Raw genomic sequence first — 15,379 nt, 5'->3', positions numbered from 1 at the left:
TGGTTCTACAGCCCTCTGTACATAGCGTATCTCTCCATATGGTCCTTACTACTTAAAGTTTAGAAAAAGGAAAAAAAGTTTTTCATCATGCTAGCACACAAAAATGATTGGAAGTGAATGGTTCACAAGCTTATTAAGAATTTGAGAACATTGTAATGGCAAAGAAGGCAATGTATTTGGAAGAAAAAGCCTTTATGGTTCAAGCCTAAACTCAAACGATGGGCCCCCAAATTTGCATGAGAAACTGTGAAGACTGCATAGCCCAAGGGCATCATCTTCAACCAAACCCACTTAACTTCAGATATTGCCACCGAGAATAATAAAGAAAACTCTCATAGATGGTAGAACTAGAGGCCATATACATGACCAAAACTTACTCTAGAATATGCTCCCAGGAAGCAGAGTCACAATTTAATTAAGAAATTTCTCTCATGTCTATGGCTATGGGTTCTTATGTCACCTGAATTCAGGATTGCAGGTTTACTAAGTGTGTGCCTCTAATCTTCCCTCTATCAAACAGAAGTATCTATTGCAGTTATCCTGTTCCTAGTAAACAGTTGGCAGATAATTTATCTTTTAGTTCAAAAGTCATGAAAACGTAAGGAGTCACTATGAATCTGATGAAGAAGACTGCCCCTCTTTCAGAGAGTATAAATATTGAACTGGAATCAGTGACTGGAAGAAACTTTGGATCTTTTTTCCATGGGGGAAAGATAACTGTGTTCTATGTTTGAGAAGGAAGCAAGGGAATATTTGGTGACCACAAAAACAGACTAGCAAAGGATGCTGGTGTTCACCAACACTGTTGTTTTCTGTTTCCTAGACACATAGCTCAATCACATTTCTCCATTTATTTCATCTAAATGGGGCATAAAACTAGCTCTTGCCATTGGAATGAGATATGTATGATGTCTAAAACAAGGAAGTTGAGAGTGAGTATGCTTTTTTTCAGGTTTTCTTCTGTTCCTTATCTGCTGGCTAGTTGTAATGAGCCTTGAAGAATGCTCTGAAGACCCAGAATGACAGTGTCATTAGAAGAAAAGAACCACGTGGCTGAGCTCCTACATAAAAAATCCTACTGACACATATCGGACTGTGATGTATGCAAGAAATTAACTTATATTTGTGTTAAACCAGTAAGATTTGATGTAATTTGTTTGTTCCATTGATTATATGGAAACTCAAGGGAAATGGAAAGCAGGAGAGAAATCTAGGTAAATAAACCTAAGTTTGATAAACCTAGGAGGATAAGTGCATGAAATAGAAACAAAGAAAAAGCAACAAAACTGAGATGTTATCAACTAAATCATATTTGTTTGTTTGAAAAGACCTATAAAATAGAGTCCATCTGCATTTTTGATTATTAAAGAAAGAAAGACAAAAAATAAAACATAAATTTATAATATGGAGAATAAAGGGATAATTGAAGACACATTAGAAAAATCAGTGACAATACCAGTTGTCATAATATTAGCCAATGGTTTATTTTATTTTCAAGTGGAAAATGCCATAAACAATTTTGCTTTTCTCAGTTGAAAATATTTTTATGATTTTGGAAGATGTTCTCTCACAAAATGAAGATATATTTATTTTTAAGCGCACATTTCAAAGAATGAAAGAAATTAAAACTTTTACAAATATGAGGCAGATGTTGTAGTGAATGAATAGACATATTTCTCCATCACTGCTTTTGAATAATTATATCAATCAACAACATATTGAGCCTACAGGATAAACGTGATGTGTTGGAAATGGAAGGTTTATTCTCTGCATTTCAAAATTATAAATAAATATAAAAATAAATTACGTATTTTTTCTGTTTTGCCTTCATCGTTTCCAGAATCATTTATTGAGGACCTACTATATTCCAGGCACTCTGCTATACATTAGGATATAATATGTAACTTCTACTGTGCATACGACTTCTGTTTTTTTTCCTAATCCCAAATATAGTCCTACACAAATAGACCCCAGTGCAGGTCTACATATCTCCTAAACCAGATAAAAGAAATTATTCAGATACAGGAACTAGAATTTTGTGACTTTATAACTACACCCTAGCTCTTTGATTTGGAGTGTAAACAGTAGAGTCTAGAAAGTATTCTTTCATTTCTGTCCTGGATTACTTACCTTAAATGTTCTATTGATTATGCTTAATTTCTTCTACAATTTTGACCTCTATGTATCAGACCCCTCTTATGCACCTCATCAGATGCTCTAGCTCTTACCTGTCTCCAGGCCTTTTTGATCATTTGTTCCATGCCCGGTACACACGGTGTTAATTAACTCTTTGAACTCTGGCTTCCTTAGTTGTATCCATTCCTGAGCAGCTGCATCTCTCACATCAAGGCCCAGAACGTCCTCCCTGTGCTGAGGTTTGAGACACCAAAGACACCATTCATGCACGGTCTGGGAGTTCAACCTATGGGGTAACCCTTTCATTAATGGGACTACTGGGTCAATTCTTCTCCCTTTCTTGAACCCTTGAGAATAAACAACCAGTCATGCTTGGTAGCAAATAGTGGTCATCCCAGTAATGCATACATCATTGGTTTGCCTTCCTTCCCTGATTCACTTCCCTTTTCTCAACCCCTTCACTTCCCTGGAATTTTATTCCCTGGTCAAGTAACAGCATACAAGCCTTTGCTTATGCAGGATCTGCTTTCTGGGCAATCCAGGTAAAGACATTCTTACTTTTCTGCAAACACTTATCTCTGGAATCTAATAATTTCCTCTTCTGTTCTGTAACCTCATCTAACATTACCACAGGCTGAATTACTATAAAGCTATTAAGTTCTGAGCCATTCATATGCACAAACATTTGTAATTTTATATTTTTTTAAAAAATATATCTACCTGACTTTCTGATGGTAAAAGCTTAAGGCCTCACAAAAAGTAGCCCTACTCCAAGCTATTAGTCTGTCATTTGACTTTCAATACATTCCAACTTCTTGAAAATTACCTGTCTTTACTGCTACCTTATCTTCCTTAGACCCAGCTGTGATATATTCCAATACCACCAAACCATTAAAATCACACAGTTTCTCCGGTGAGCTTTCTCATGAAATCAGGTGAACACTATTCTACCCTTTATTTTTCTTTACTTCCTATCTTTATTTAACACTGTTAATAATTCCTTCTTTCCGTAAACATCATCTTCCTTTGCCTTCTCCAAAACCATGCTGTCTTGATTTTTCTTACCACTCTTTTTCAGATTTTTCTCTGACTCTCTCCTATGTACTTACTACTTCCAAGATTTCCATTTTTATTTTAGTTTTCCCTCTTCTCTTCTCAATCCTTCTATGAATCCTATAATGTTAGATATGCCCAGGATATTAATTACCATATATCTAAAGTTGATTCCTACATAAATACATCGAATTTAGGTTTCTCTCTTGATTTCTAAATATGTATTTCTAACCATTTACTTGGCATCTTCACTTGACTGTTTTCAAATGGGAACATTTGAATATGTCTGAAAGTGAACTTACCCTCTGTCTCCAAGTCTCTTTCTTTAGTTTCCTTTCACAGTTGATGGCACTGCCACCCATCCAGTCAGCCACCCCCAGAAACCTGAAAGTCATTCTTGATAATTCCCTGTTTTGACACTTTCTTGGATTCAATCAATCACCAAGTAAACTAATTTCAATTTTATAACAACTGTCACATCTCTTCATTTCTATTCTCCAAGCTCAAGTTCCTTCTCATGGCAAATAAAACCCCCACTTCTTTAGTCTCTTGTATGACTCCCTCTCCTCACACACTTGACCCTTCAGTCATTCTAACATTCTTTAAATGCCTCGAATGTTCTAAGCTCTGTAGGTTTTCAAATGCTGTTCTATTTATCTGAGATATTTACTCCTCCTCCGTCTCCCTCATCCTTTCACCTTATCACATAAAATAAAACGTCAGAAGTTGGATGGAAGTGTTCATCTCCGCCACCATCCTCTAGTTTTTTGTTTTCTTCACTTTATTGGGCTTAACACATCTGTGGTTAATCAAGGCGTGGCTTCCCACGTATCAGGATAATTCTTCTTGAGGAAGCTTCTCCAGTATTAACCCCCTGTACTTCCTTGCATCTCATAAACGATCGAGAGCATATAACCTCATTCCCAAGAAAGACAACCTAAAGTAACATCCAGTTACTAAATAAGCCTCAAGACTAAATCGATGTCTAATTCTTCTCACTTCTATACTACTGCTACATTGGTATTTGACATCATACGAATAAAACAGTAAATGCAACAAACACCAAATAAACTACTTACACAATAGAGAAATACAAAGGAAGGTAAAAACACAAATAAGTTATGCGATACAGTAAGCTGGGAAATGCAAGAAGCTCCAGTTATTTTATGTAATGATCATAAGTACAGTATAACTTGTGCTTATGGCTTAATTCCTTTATTACACATATCACTGTGCCTTTCATATTTAGTCATATTCTCAGTAGGTTTCTTTTCTAAGCCGGGTAACCTCATATTTTCATTTTTAATTCTAGTCATCAAGGTTCTTTGGACCCAGTGTAATTTTGAGAATTTAAAAAAAAATTTAATTAGTTTCAAGTATATAGTACACTAGTTAGACATTTATATAGTTTATAAAACGATCCTCCTAATCGCTCCCTCTCTCCTCTGGTTTTCCACCTACCCAATGTATCAATGCTAATTACATTCCCTATGCTGTGATCTCCATCTATCAAATACATCTATCAAATACAATTTGTACTTTTTTAATCAAATACAATTTGTACTTTTTTAACCCTTCACCCCTTTCTCCCAGCCCCCTACCCCACCCTCCCCTCTGTCCGTCACCAAACTGTCCACTATATTTTTGAGTCTGTTTTTGATTAGTTTGTTCTTTTCGTTCCTTACATTCCGCATATAAATGAAATCATATGATATTTTGAGGGTTTTTTAATTGAGCAATTCTAATGATTTATGAGGATTGATCTTTTGCAACTTTACTCTTTCTTAGAAGTCTTCCTAAAAACAAAGAGGAATTTTGAAATACTTTGGAATTTCGTTATTCTAAAAATTATATCATTCATCAATTATTTACCCATGTTAAAAAATGGCTAAAATAATAAGGAAATTAGAATAGAATCACCCAGAAGTATCATATAATAGTAAAACAAATCACCACTATTGAATCATCTGTAAGTTTTTTTTGTTTGTTTCCAAATATTGCATTATCTTTCAAGAAGATTTAAATGATGTCTGGAGACACTATCTTTGTAAATTTTTTAACTTTTTTACTTTTAATAAACTGTTGAGAACTCAAATTTTAAAAAAAAAATCCTGCTCATAATGTCAATGAGAAAAAAATTACAAAAGAAGGAATTTCACAATAATTAGATGAATGCAAAGAGACCCACTGCAGCACTCAGATTCTAACAGTGAGGGTGATATTGATCATATTTTACCAGTTAGTTGGAAGAGGTCATCAAGAGGACATGACACGGTTTACCTGTGAGCTGGATCCGGGCAATCTGAGGCTCCTCCCCACTCCCTTTTCTTGGGATGTAGGCTCGGTCCACTGTGCCCACAGTGGGAGCCATTTTCAAGGAGGTAGCCTTGAAGGAGCAAGATGTGGTTGAAACCATCTGGACTGAATGTGTGACTGAACCCAGGTAAGTCCTCTACAGAAACTTTTAAGATTCTGGCAGGCAGGTACAGAGATCTACTTGTCTTTGGCCTCTGAAGACAAGCCTCTTAAGTAAGTTCCCTTGCTATCTACCAGTCTGGAGTGGCTGCCTTTTTCTTCATTCTCTCCTTGCCTTCCAGGTCTGGGAGTGTCATTTTTTGAATCAGCACAGTCTTTAAATAATGCTATCCTAAATGAATTTTCTCAAATAAGTAAAAGGCTGAGGGATTTTCCTTTCCTCTGTCTTTTATTTTCTCTTGAGAAATAAGAATGGGAAGTGGGAGTGGGTAGGCTTTGCAGAAAGTTTACAATACTTTGAGTAGCCATGGTGGTAAAAAAAAAAAAAAAAAGTAAGATAAACCAAAAACACAGAATTTTTCAGTTGTGATCGATGATCATTGAATTATAGGTATATCTTCTACTCTGCTCTGTACTTTCCTCTACCAAAATACTATTACGATAAATGGCTTTATGCTCATTTTATTAATGCTGAAGCTCGCAGGTACAGAAAAATCCTGTCTGGTCGCACTCCCCTAACCTCCTTTTTTTATCTTATTCTCAGACTTTAGAGGAGGCAGGAACATTTGTCTTACTGTTCCCAGAAAGGAAAACTTGTTTAGTTCCAAAATGAAAGTGTGCTTCTAGATTTATAAGATCCCTCAACCATAAAAAATAGATAATCATGAAGTCGCTTTTGACAATTTCTTCCAAATTCTTAAGTACTCAAAAGCTCTGTGACACACAAAAAATTTTAAGGTTGATAAGACTTTGAGGATATGACTTTCCTGTCCCTGAGCTGATAAGAACATGAGAAGTTAAGATATTTCCATTTCTTAAGTCCTTAATTCTTTTCCATATGTCTTGTAATTTTTTGTGACTAGGAATTTGGAATGTGGGGATTTTATCTATAAAATGTGTCTAATATCTTCATATAATTATTAAGAGTCCGCTCCCATCCAAAGAGATAGTTGGATTAATAATTATATGGTCATGCTAATATGGTCATAGAATGCTAGAATTCGATAAAATACTCATATAAGTGTCCATTTATCACCAGACAGACACTCCAATGATCACATTAGGTAGAGGGAAATATAAATTGGGCAAACTATTGTGCTTATAGGATCAGGAGTAACTCATACCTTCTTGGGACAAGTAGTATAATTATCTTCTTTAGTTCAGCTCTTTCTACACATGTTTGTAATGAAGAGCTAATGATATTTATTATAGAAGTTAAGAGCAGCTGAATTGATTAAATTAGATAATCACCAGCTGTTACTTCAAAAATTGGCTGAAACTCAGAAAAGAGCCACTTGGAAAACCTAAGAGAGTTGTATGACATGGATACTCAGGTGTCACACAGAGATGCAATGGTTTTTCTTGAGAGAGAAAGAGAGACAGAGAGCAGAGGAAGTTTATCAAGTGAAGGAATCTGGCTATTAAGATAATATCCAACTTTTATGAGGATTTGCAAACTTCTTTCTCAGTCCCACTACTCAGAATCATGGGATTTGGATGTCATGATTTTGGAGTTTAACAGCTGTTTGTAAATTGGATAGCCAGCCTTCCAAATCTCTTTATGGACTTAAAATACATATAAACTGCACTAACACTCCATTAAAGAGTTACATGATTGTTCAGAATTTCTCCTGCTGGTGATAATGTTTTCATATTTGTCACTGATGATTACATTTCTGTATTTCTATCACTGATGATTATATTTCTAGGAGTGCTGGTTATTTCTTAGCACTGCTGATTACAGAGTTGTGGGTAATTTTGAAGTTTCCCCCATTATAATTATTTCTCCTTTGATGGTATATTTTCACTGTCATTGCTTGTATGATGTGGTGCTTGTTGACTTTTTGAGATGGAGGTGAAAAAATAATTATTGATAAGGAAATGATCAAATGCTCCCATTTAAGATATAAATAAATAAGTTGTGAAATAGGATTTTTGGTTGATCATAGTAATTTTTTAAAACAGTACACCCCACATAGCTATACTGATTAATACATTATGATATATTTTGAAAGAAAGTTTTAAATTCTGTCATTCCAGTGAATTTTAATAGTGACTTTGGTTTCATTATATAATAAACACGTGTTCCAAGTGTAGGAGGCAGTACTATATTAATCGTTACCTTATAATGAATTCCCCTGTTAAGTCTAGAGCCGGGTTTAATACAGGCATTAAATGTGGGCATTAAATTTCAAAGTGTTCCTTTTAACTTCACAAGTTGTGTTCAGTTTTCCAGAACTGTAGTTATTTGATTAAAATGACTTCAATTTGAGTGTGCATCAGGACCAAAAAATAAAATCTGAAAATTTGGCATTTACAAATGAAGACTCAACACAATGCAATTTTTGTTCATCGGGACTGTTTATAAGCTGCTAAATAATGAGGTCAATTCTTCTCTCTTTGAAGGGCATGTAAGTTCAACTCTATGGGATAATCAGCTTCACTATTTTTCTATATTTAGTGTTTTAATTTTCAGTCAAAGAAGTGACTATTTCTCATATGACATCTCCATATAGAGACATAACAACTTATACAGAAATGTCACTAAATATAAAGGAGAATTTAGAATAAACTAGGTAAGGCATTGACTATGTCTAGGAAAGTTAAGTTAGAAAAGCTCTCCTACGGCTTCTTTATAATAAAAGCCCTTACACTAATATTGAACTTCACAAGTTGTTTCTTCAGACTAGTATAGCATCGGGGCTTTGGTATAGAGCCACATATTAAGCCACATATATTATAGCAGAAAGCAGCTCAATAACTTAGGCTGAATGGTTGCAGTGAAAAAAATCCAAATTATAAACTAGGTCATCATCCCTCCCACGTTGTTTAACAAAGCAAGCTGTCTCTCCTAATTAAATAAAACTAAAGTCATGACCCAGGACACATTAAATATTGTCTAGAAATCTCCAGTTGTTGCTCCAGCTTTAGCTCTTCGGGGGAAGAATATGTAGTCTTCAATTTGTAACAGTATAAATAAATGCTTAATAGATTATAAATTATGCATCTAATTTGATGAAATACAAAGTTTCCATAATTGAATAAAAACTTCCCTGAACTACCTAATCATCTCATGATACACCCTCTTCCACCCAGACTTGCACTTGGTACATGCTGAGCCTATTGACTCAAGTGTCTGTTAATGGCGTATGCTTATTTGTATTCTATTCTTATTTAGAGTCCAGCTGGCATCCTACTTCTGTCCTAAGGCGTCCCTTACCAGGCAGGTCTTTTTACCTCAGTTGTTTTCCAGCATGCACATGGAGCCCTGATAGACATCAAATCGTTATTCTTTGCTCAATTTTAGTGCCCTCAAGTACCACAGAAAGTGTTCACATAATCTAAAAATGATGGCCTTTTGCTGTAAAAATTGGACATGTAATCTTAATCACAGAACAAAGAGATTATGTTTTTAATATGAAAATCCCCTTCCATTACTCTTAATCTTCGTTTTTCTCCACAATACATACCACTATGTGGCATATGCATTTGTTTACTGTCTTTCTCTTTCCACAGAACGTAAACTCTACAAATGCAGAGATTGTCTGCTTTATTCATTGTTCATTCCCCTGAACTGATCGTGGTGCCTGATGCTGCTCCATAAATATTTGCTGATTTATTGAGTGAAAGTCAACAAGTGTGCCAAGATATTTGATTAAGAAAGCTTGGTTTAAAGATCAACAACAAAAAATGGGTCTCAAAGTTCTTTGTTTTCTAGCTTCTGTCATTAATGATATTTATTCCAAGAATGATAAAATATTTAAAGGATTTTAATTACATGAGTAAATTAGGAGCCCATGATTTCTTTTTCTATGTAATTTCTATAATATAGTATTTCAAACATATTGAGCAATTCTTCAAAAAATTATTTTGCCATTCTCAACTTATACTTCATTGACTATTCAGTGAAGTTATGTAATAAGAAAACTAAATTAATTATTTAAATATTAATAATATTGCCGCTTACATTTCACCATTCACTAAAAGTTTTAAATACAAGATCCTTTTGGGGGAATAGGTTTATTCTTAATTTTGTTTTGATACTTGAGCTTCTGATCCCATGTGACTTTGTGCTGCATTCCCTAGAGAAATCTGGCGTAATTCATATTATTGTAATTTTCCTTAACTGTGGGTAATTTAGGAGCCAGTGTGAAATATCCTCAAGTAACGTCATTTCATTTGCAGAATACTAATATTCCTTTCAGTCATTCAATTTGTATTGCTTTCAGTATAAGAACATTAAAAAATAAGAAATCCAAAACCTTTGGAAACATTATCTCAATAGAACTTAAGAATATTTATGTACCCTTCCTAACTTCAAAAATAGAATCCAATAACTTTTGTCAAGTAACTTCCAAGTAACTTTATATATTAATTAAAATTCTAGTTTATTCCCTGGGATCATCTGGATTAATGTGATTTATTAAACAAAAGGAGTAGTTTAATGTTAGTCATATACGAAGTCATAACCATTACGAAGTTCTGTAAAACATCTTACTGTGATCCATCCTAACAGGTTTAAATCTGGAAGTTATGAAGTTAGGGAATAAGAATTAACAGATTTTTAAAATTCATTTAAGGAGAAATGAGTGTCATACAACCCTCTGTCTCTGTCTCTCTGTCTCTCTGTCTCTCTCTCTCTCTTTCTGTCTCTCTCCCGTAGGAGGCACTTAGAAACAAAACCGCAAAGTGATTTTCTTAGTAAGATCTTCACATAACAGAATGATTTAAAACCAAAAAGCTGAAGAACTTGGTTTTTGATTGTCACACTCCCCAACAAAATGAGGAAGTGCTGTCTTGATCCTATACATGAATTTTGTGAATTTAAGTTTTATTGTGAGACAGGCAATGAGCAGTTCATTTTCATTCTTGACTCAACAGGAAATACTCAGGCAAGCACATTTGCCTACTTCACCAACCACACCTAAGCAGCATCTGTGACACAGGAGTCATCAGTATTAGACTCAAAGGGAACCTCACTGTGTCAAATTTCAGGGAAAAGCAGCACATGATTACAGAAAACAGACTACTGTAGTGAAATTTTATATGTTCATTATCAGTGCCTAGTCCCAATTTCTCAGTATTAAAATACAAAATTCTCAAATGTCTGAAGGCAGAAGGGAATAATTGAAAGATAGGTGAAATTTGAGAGAAACTATACAGTTTAATCATATATTATTGTATATGTAGGTATTTCGAGAAAGGATGAAAGTGCTAAAAAGCAGAGAAGAAAAAGTAGAGAACTAGGGGGGTAGGAAAATAGTAGAGAAGAACATCTAAATTCAAGGGATATCAGTCTTTTAGAAACTAGAAGTATAAAAAAAAAGTTTTCCGATATTATGGAGATTACAATATTCTTGGGAAGATAGACTAGAAACTGGGACTAATAAATAGGTGTAAACAATTTTTTGTCACCACATAACTAGAATGTAAGCTACCTCAAGAAGTTTTTTGTCATTTTTTCATTAATGTTTCCTGACTTCCTACAAGAGTCTGACATTTAGTAGTTATTCAATAAATATTTCTTGAAGGAATTTATTCGATGAATTAATATAATAAATGTTTTCCATAGATACCTTGAAATTAGTTGCTTATTAGATACATTAAAATGTTTTTAAAGAGTGAGATTATCTTGGGTTAGTGTGGTGATGTTTGAAATGTGTTGGTAGAATTTAGGCTACTAGATTTCAGATAGCTAGAAATGAGAGGCTAGGCATAGCTCATTAATTTCTAGTTTTACCACATTTATGAAGCAGTTGTTATATGCCTATCAATATGGTAGGTCGTATGAATACACAGATAAAAGGCACAATATCCAGCTCCACAGAGCTTATATCCTAAGAAAAACAAGAAGAAATCAGTCATTACACACAATAAATATTTTCAATATAGTAAAAACAATAGGCCAGAGGTATAACTATGCACACAGCATAAAGTGTCTAGTGAACCTTGAAGAGATAAAGAGGAATGCCTGGAGGAAGTGGTAACTTGGCTGTTTTTGAAAGACAAGAATGGAACAATCATAAGGAAAAGAGAGAAATGCTTTCTAGCCACCAGGAGTGACCCCTACAAATGCCTTGGGGTTTGAGAGAGTGCTTTTGGGAAACCAGAAGTAGGGAAGTTCCCATGGAGGAGTGGCAGGACATCGCATGCTCAGGTAGAGCTTGGATTTTATGCCATTGGCAATGGGAGTCATGAAAAAATTTCATGCTGGGAGTTACGTGAATAGATTTTATTGAGAAAGGTCACCTATAGAAACAAGAATTCTGGGAGGCCTCTCTGAACATGAGAATGAATTAAACATAATTGAGAAAGGACATGAGGAAAGTATAGTTCTGTGATTAAAATAAGAAATGGTGAGGATTTGAACTAACACAAGAGCAGCTAAAATAAAGTGAGAAGGACGAACATCAAGAAGTAAATAATCATGGCTGATATTGCATAATTTTTATGAGCTGTACACTCTTATGAGTGTTTTACATTTATTAATCCTTTTAGTTTATACAACAACCTGATACAATATGCGTTATTATGACAAATCCCATTTTACAGGTGAGGAAAGTAGAGCTCAGATTAAGTCATTCACTAAATATTTCAGCTATTATATAATCAGTAAATGGCTCAAACAATTTAAACTCAGAATCCATATTTTTAACCACCATATTATAATGTCTCTGGAGAAACAAAATATATTAATGATGTAAAATCAACATTATTTCCTGATTAAAAAGATAAATATTTGCAGGGGAAGAGATATTGTAGATGATTTCTAAGTTTCTCACTTGGGTTAGAGGTTGGAGAGTAAAAGATTAATTTCATAGGTTGACTATAAAATATGCATGAAGCACCAACATGAAGTTTCCAGGAGCATTGTGATCTATCGATATGTACGCAGAAGAAAAGTCTGAGCTAGAGATCTAGGAGTTACAATTCCAAAGGCCATGGCTATGTGTGTGGCTGCTATCTTATTGATAGTAGGAGAATGACAGGTGATGAATGAAGCATTCTTGAACACCGATTGATTCTCTTGAGTAGAATACTTTGGGCTCTAAATATCTGAAAACCTCAGATTAAACTGGCTTAAACAACAAAATTAATTGCCTCAAATCATAAGAACCTGATGGCAGTTTTCTAAACTATTTTAATGGCTCAACACCGTCATCAAGGGCATAGGTTTTCTTCTGTCTCTGTGTTCCGCCATCCTCATTTTTGGTTTTGCTATTATGGTTACAAAGTATGCAGCAGTTATAACTATCATAATAAGTCAAAATTGGAGATAGAAAAAAATCATAGTTATGAGCTCAAGTATTTATTCAAATCTTACTAAATAGGACCACAACACATGGCCACCACCCTTAAACCTCTCTGAGGCTAGGAAATGAAATGACTCTGACTGGCTCAGTCCACTCAGCATCTACTTCTGTGTAGAGATTAAGGTCAAGGTCTCCTGAGTAATGAAAGGGAGCGGATAATATTGGAACAAAGTGGAAATTCAGTTAGCAGATGTAAAGAGTGAGAACGAATGTTGGATAGGCAATAATTGTCTATTGTCTGCTATTGTCAAAAAGCAGACAAAAGTAAAAAAAAAAGGGAGTCAGCAAGAACAGGAGATGTAAAAAGAAAATGATATAGTGGTTTAAGAAAGAGTACTCTCAGGTAAAGCCTGAAAAAAAAATTTTTTTCATTTTAATTTACATTGAAAAAAAATAAGATTTTCTTTTCTTTCTCTTTTCCTTCTTGCTCTCTCCCTCGAAGCTCTTCTATTCTCCTCTCTTTTTTTTCCCCTTGAAATCTTATAATGAGATAAGATAAGAAAGGAAAGCCTGGTTTGTGGAAGAAGTAGAAGATGAGGAACCAAAGAGTAAAGACTATTCTTTAAGTTTTACCGCAAAGGAAGAGAGAAAGTAGTAGCTAGAAATATATATATATATTTATTTTGGTGAGACAACCCTTGGTTGACCTCACAGATTGCAAGGACCTTGTCGGCTTACAATCCCTTATTTTTTAATTTTTTAGACCTACAGCACCTGGTCTTCCTATGTGGTCTTCCATCCAAGTACTAACCAGGCCCAACCCTGCTTAGCTTCCAAGATCAGATGAGATCAAGCTTGTTCAGGGTGGCATGACCATAGACAAAACATTTTTGAGGTCTTTATAGAAATCAGTGAATATCTTCATAGTTTTATGATTCCCAAAATAATACACATACCTTTCAAAATTCAGAGTATTAAAATATATGTTGTACAAAATGATAGTCTCTCAAATTACACCAAAAATTCAATTTAAATTTATGTATATGCTTATCCATATAAGCATAGTCATAATCTTTGGCAATTTTCTTTTTGTAAATTAATATGTTAGAAACCATTTTAATATTTTTTGAGTTATAATTGACATACATTATATTTCACATATACAACATAATATTTTGATATTTGTATATGTTGCAATATGATCACTACAATAAATATAGTTAATATTCATCACCATACATAGTTAACAGGACTTTTTTCCCTTGCAATGAGAACTTTTAAGATTTACTCTTAGGAATTTCCAAATATGCAATATAGTGTTATTAACTATAGTCTCCATGCTTTAAATTACATTCCCATGACTTATTTGTAACTGAGAAGATACCATTTTATATCAGTGCAGAAAGATTTCCCTAGTTCCTTTAGATGACTGGTTGAATAATGTGCCATGTTTGGCTATGGCATTTGTTGTATAACTAAATCTTTACTCATGGATATTATTTTTTATTTTTTAATAATATACTCAATGAGGCAATCTTGAATTTTTGAAAACAACAAATTTCCTAGGACACAACTTGTAGGTGTATAATTCAGTAAAAAATAACATGCTATTTTCAAAGATATCACCCCAAATTTTTCACTGAATACATTTAGAACTGAACAAAACTTGAACAGCTTTCAATGTCAAAAACAAATGATCCCTCCTCTATTCCTCTGTTAAACCTGAAAGGATTAATTTCTGTTTTTTGTTATTGTTTTTGTTTTTTGCTTTTGCTCATCTACAACATGCTACTTATGTCTCATAATAACACATTCTTCACTCGGCATTATAAGAAAATCAGGTTGAACATGTCTGTTTTATCCATTTTGTCTCTTTCAGCAGCTTGCATATTAAGGACTGTATAAACATTTGTTGAATGGACTTTGATAAATGAGTGAATAAAACTTAATAGAAACAAAATGTTGGTGTAAAACAAAAGACACGTAGTTGTGTCCTAATTTGATTACATAAAGATGTTAAAAAATCACATGTGTAGATCTGTAGGTATATTATTTTTAATTTTATATTTAAAATTTTCTTGATCTCTGAACAAGCTGGATTCATAACAAACCTCATGTAAAATTACCAAAATGTCCTGGGTTGTTCGAGAAGCAGAATCTATCTTTTGATCATAATGCATTTAAAAGAGATAAATTATAAAAATAAATTATGCCATAATTATACACAAAGATGCCCTTTTACAAAAAAATATATACGGATATTAAACATTTGCACTATGAAGTACTTGTAAAAAATCGCTGTGGTAACGTTCCACTTAAAGCTGACAGTCTCCCTTGATCTCTGTGACTGTGGGTTTGATTACAGCATGTCTTGATGAAGCTAATGAAAGGTTTTATAAAATCAACTCAGTTGAAAAGTATAATTCAGAGAAATGATGTTTGTCTTCTATTCTTAGAGCAGG

General features: G+C 33.9%; 1 pseudogene; it reads right to left on the bottom strand.

Annotated features, from left to right (window-relative positions):
- Window positions 1-13,679: 13,679 nt before the first annotated feature.
- LOC120614574 (uncharacterized) lies at window positions 13,680-13,798 on the bottom strand (annotated as a pseudogene).
- Between the last annotated feature and the right edge of the window lie 1,581 nt (window positions 13,799-15,379).

Source organism: Pteropus medius, unplaced genomic scaffold (assembly GCF_902729225.1).
Source record: "Pteropus medius unplaced genomic scaffold, Ma_sr-lr_union100, whole genome shotgun sequence".
Lineage (NCBI taxonomy): Eukaryota > Metazoa > Chordata > Mammalia > Chiroptera > Pteropodidae > Pteropus > Pteropus medius.
Note: the sequence above shows the minus strand (reverse complement) of the source record. Positions and strands in the feature narration are given on the sequence as shown.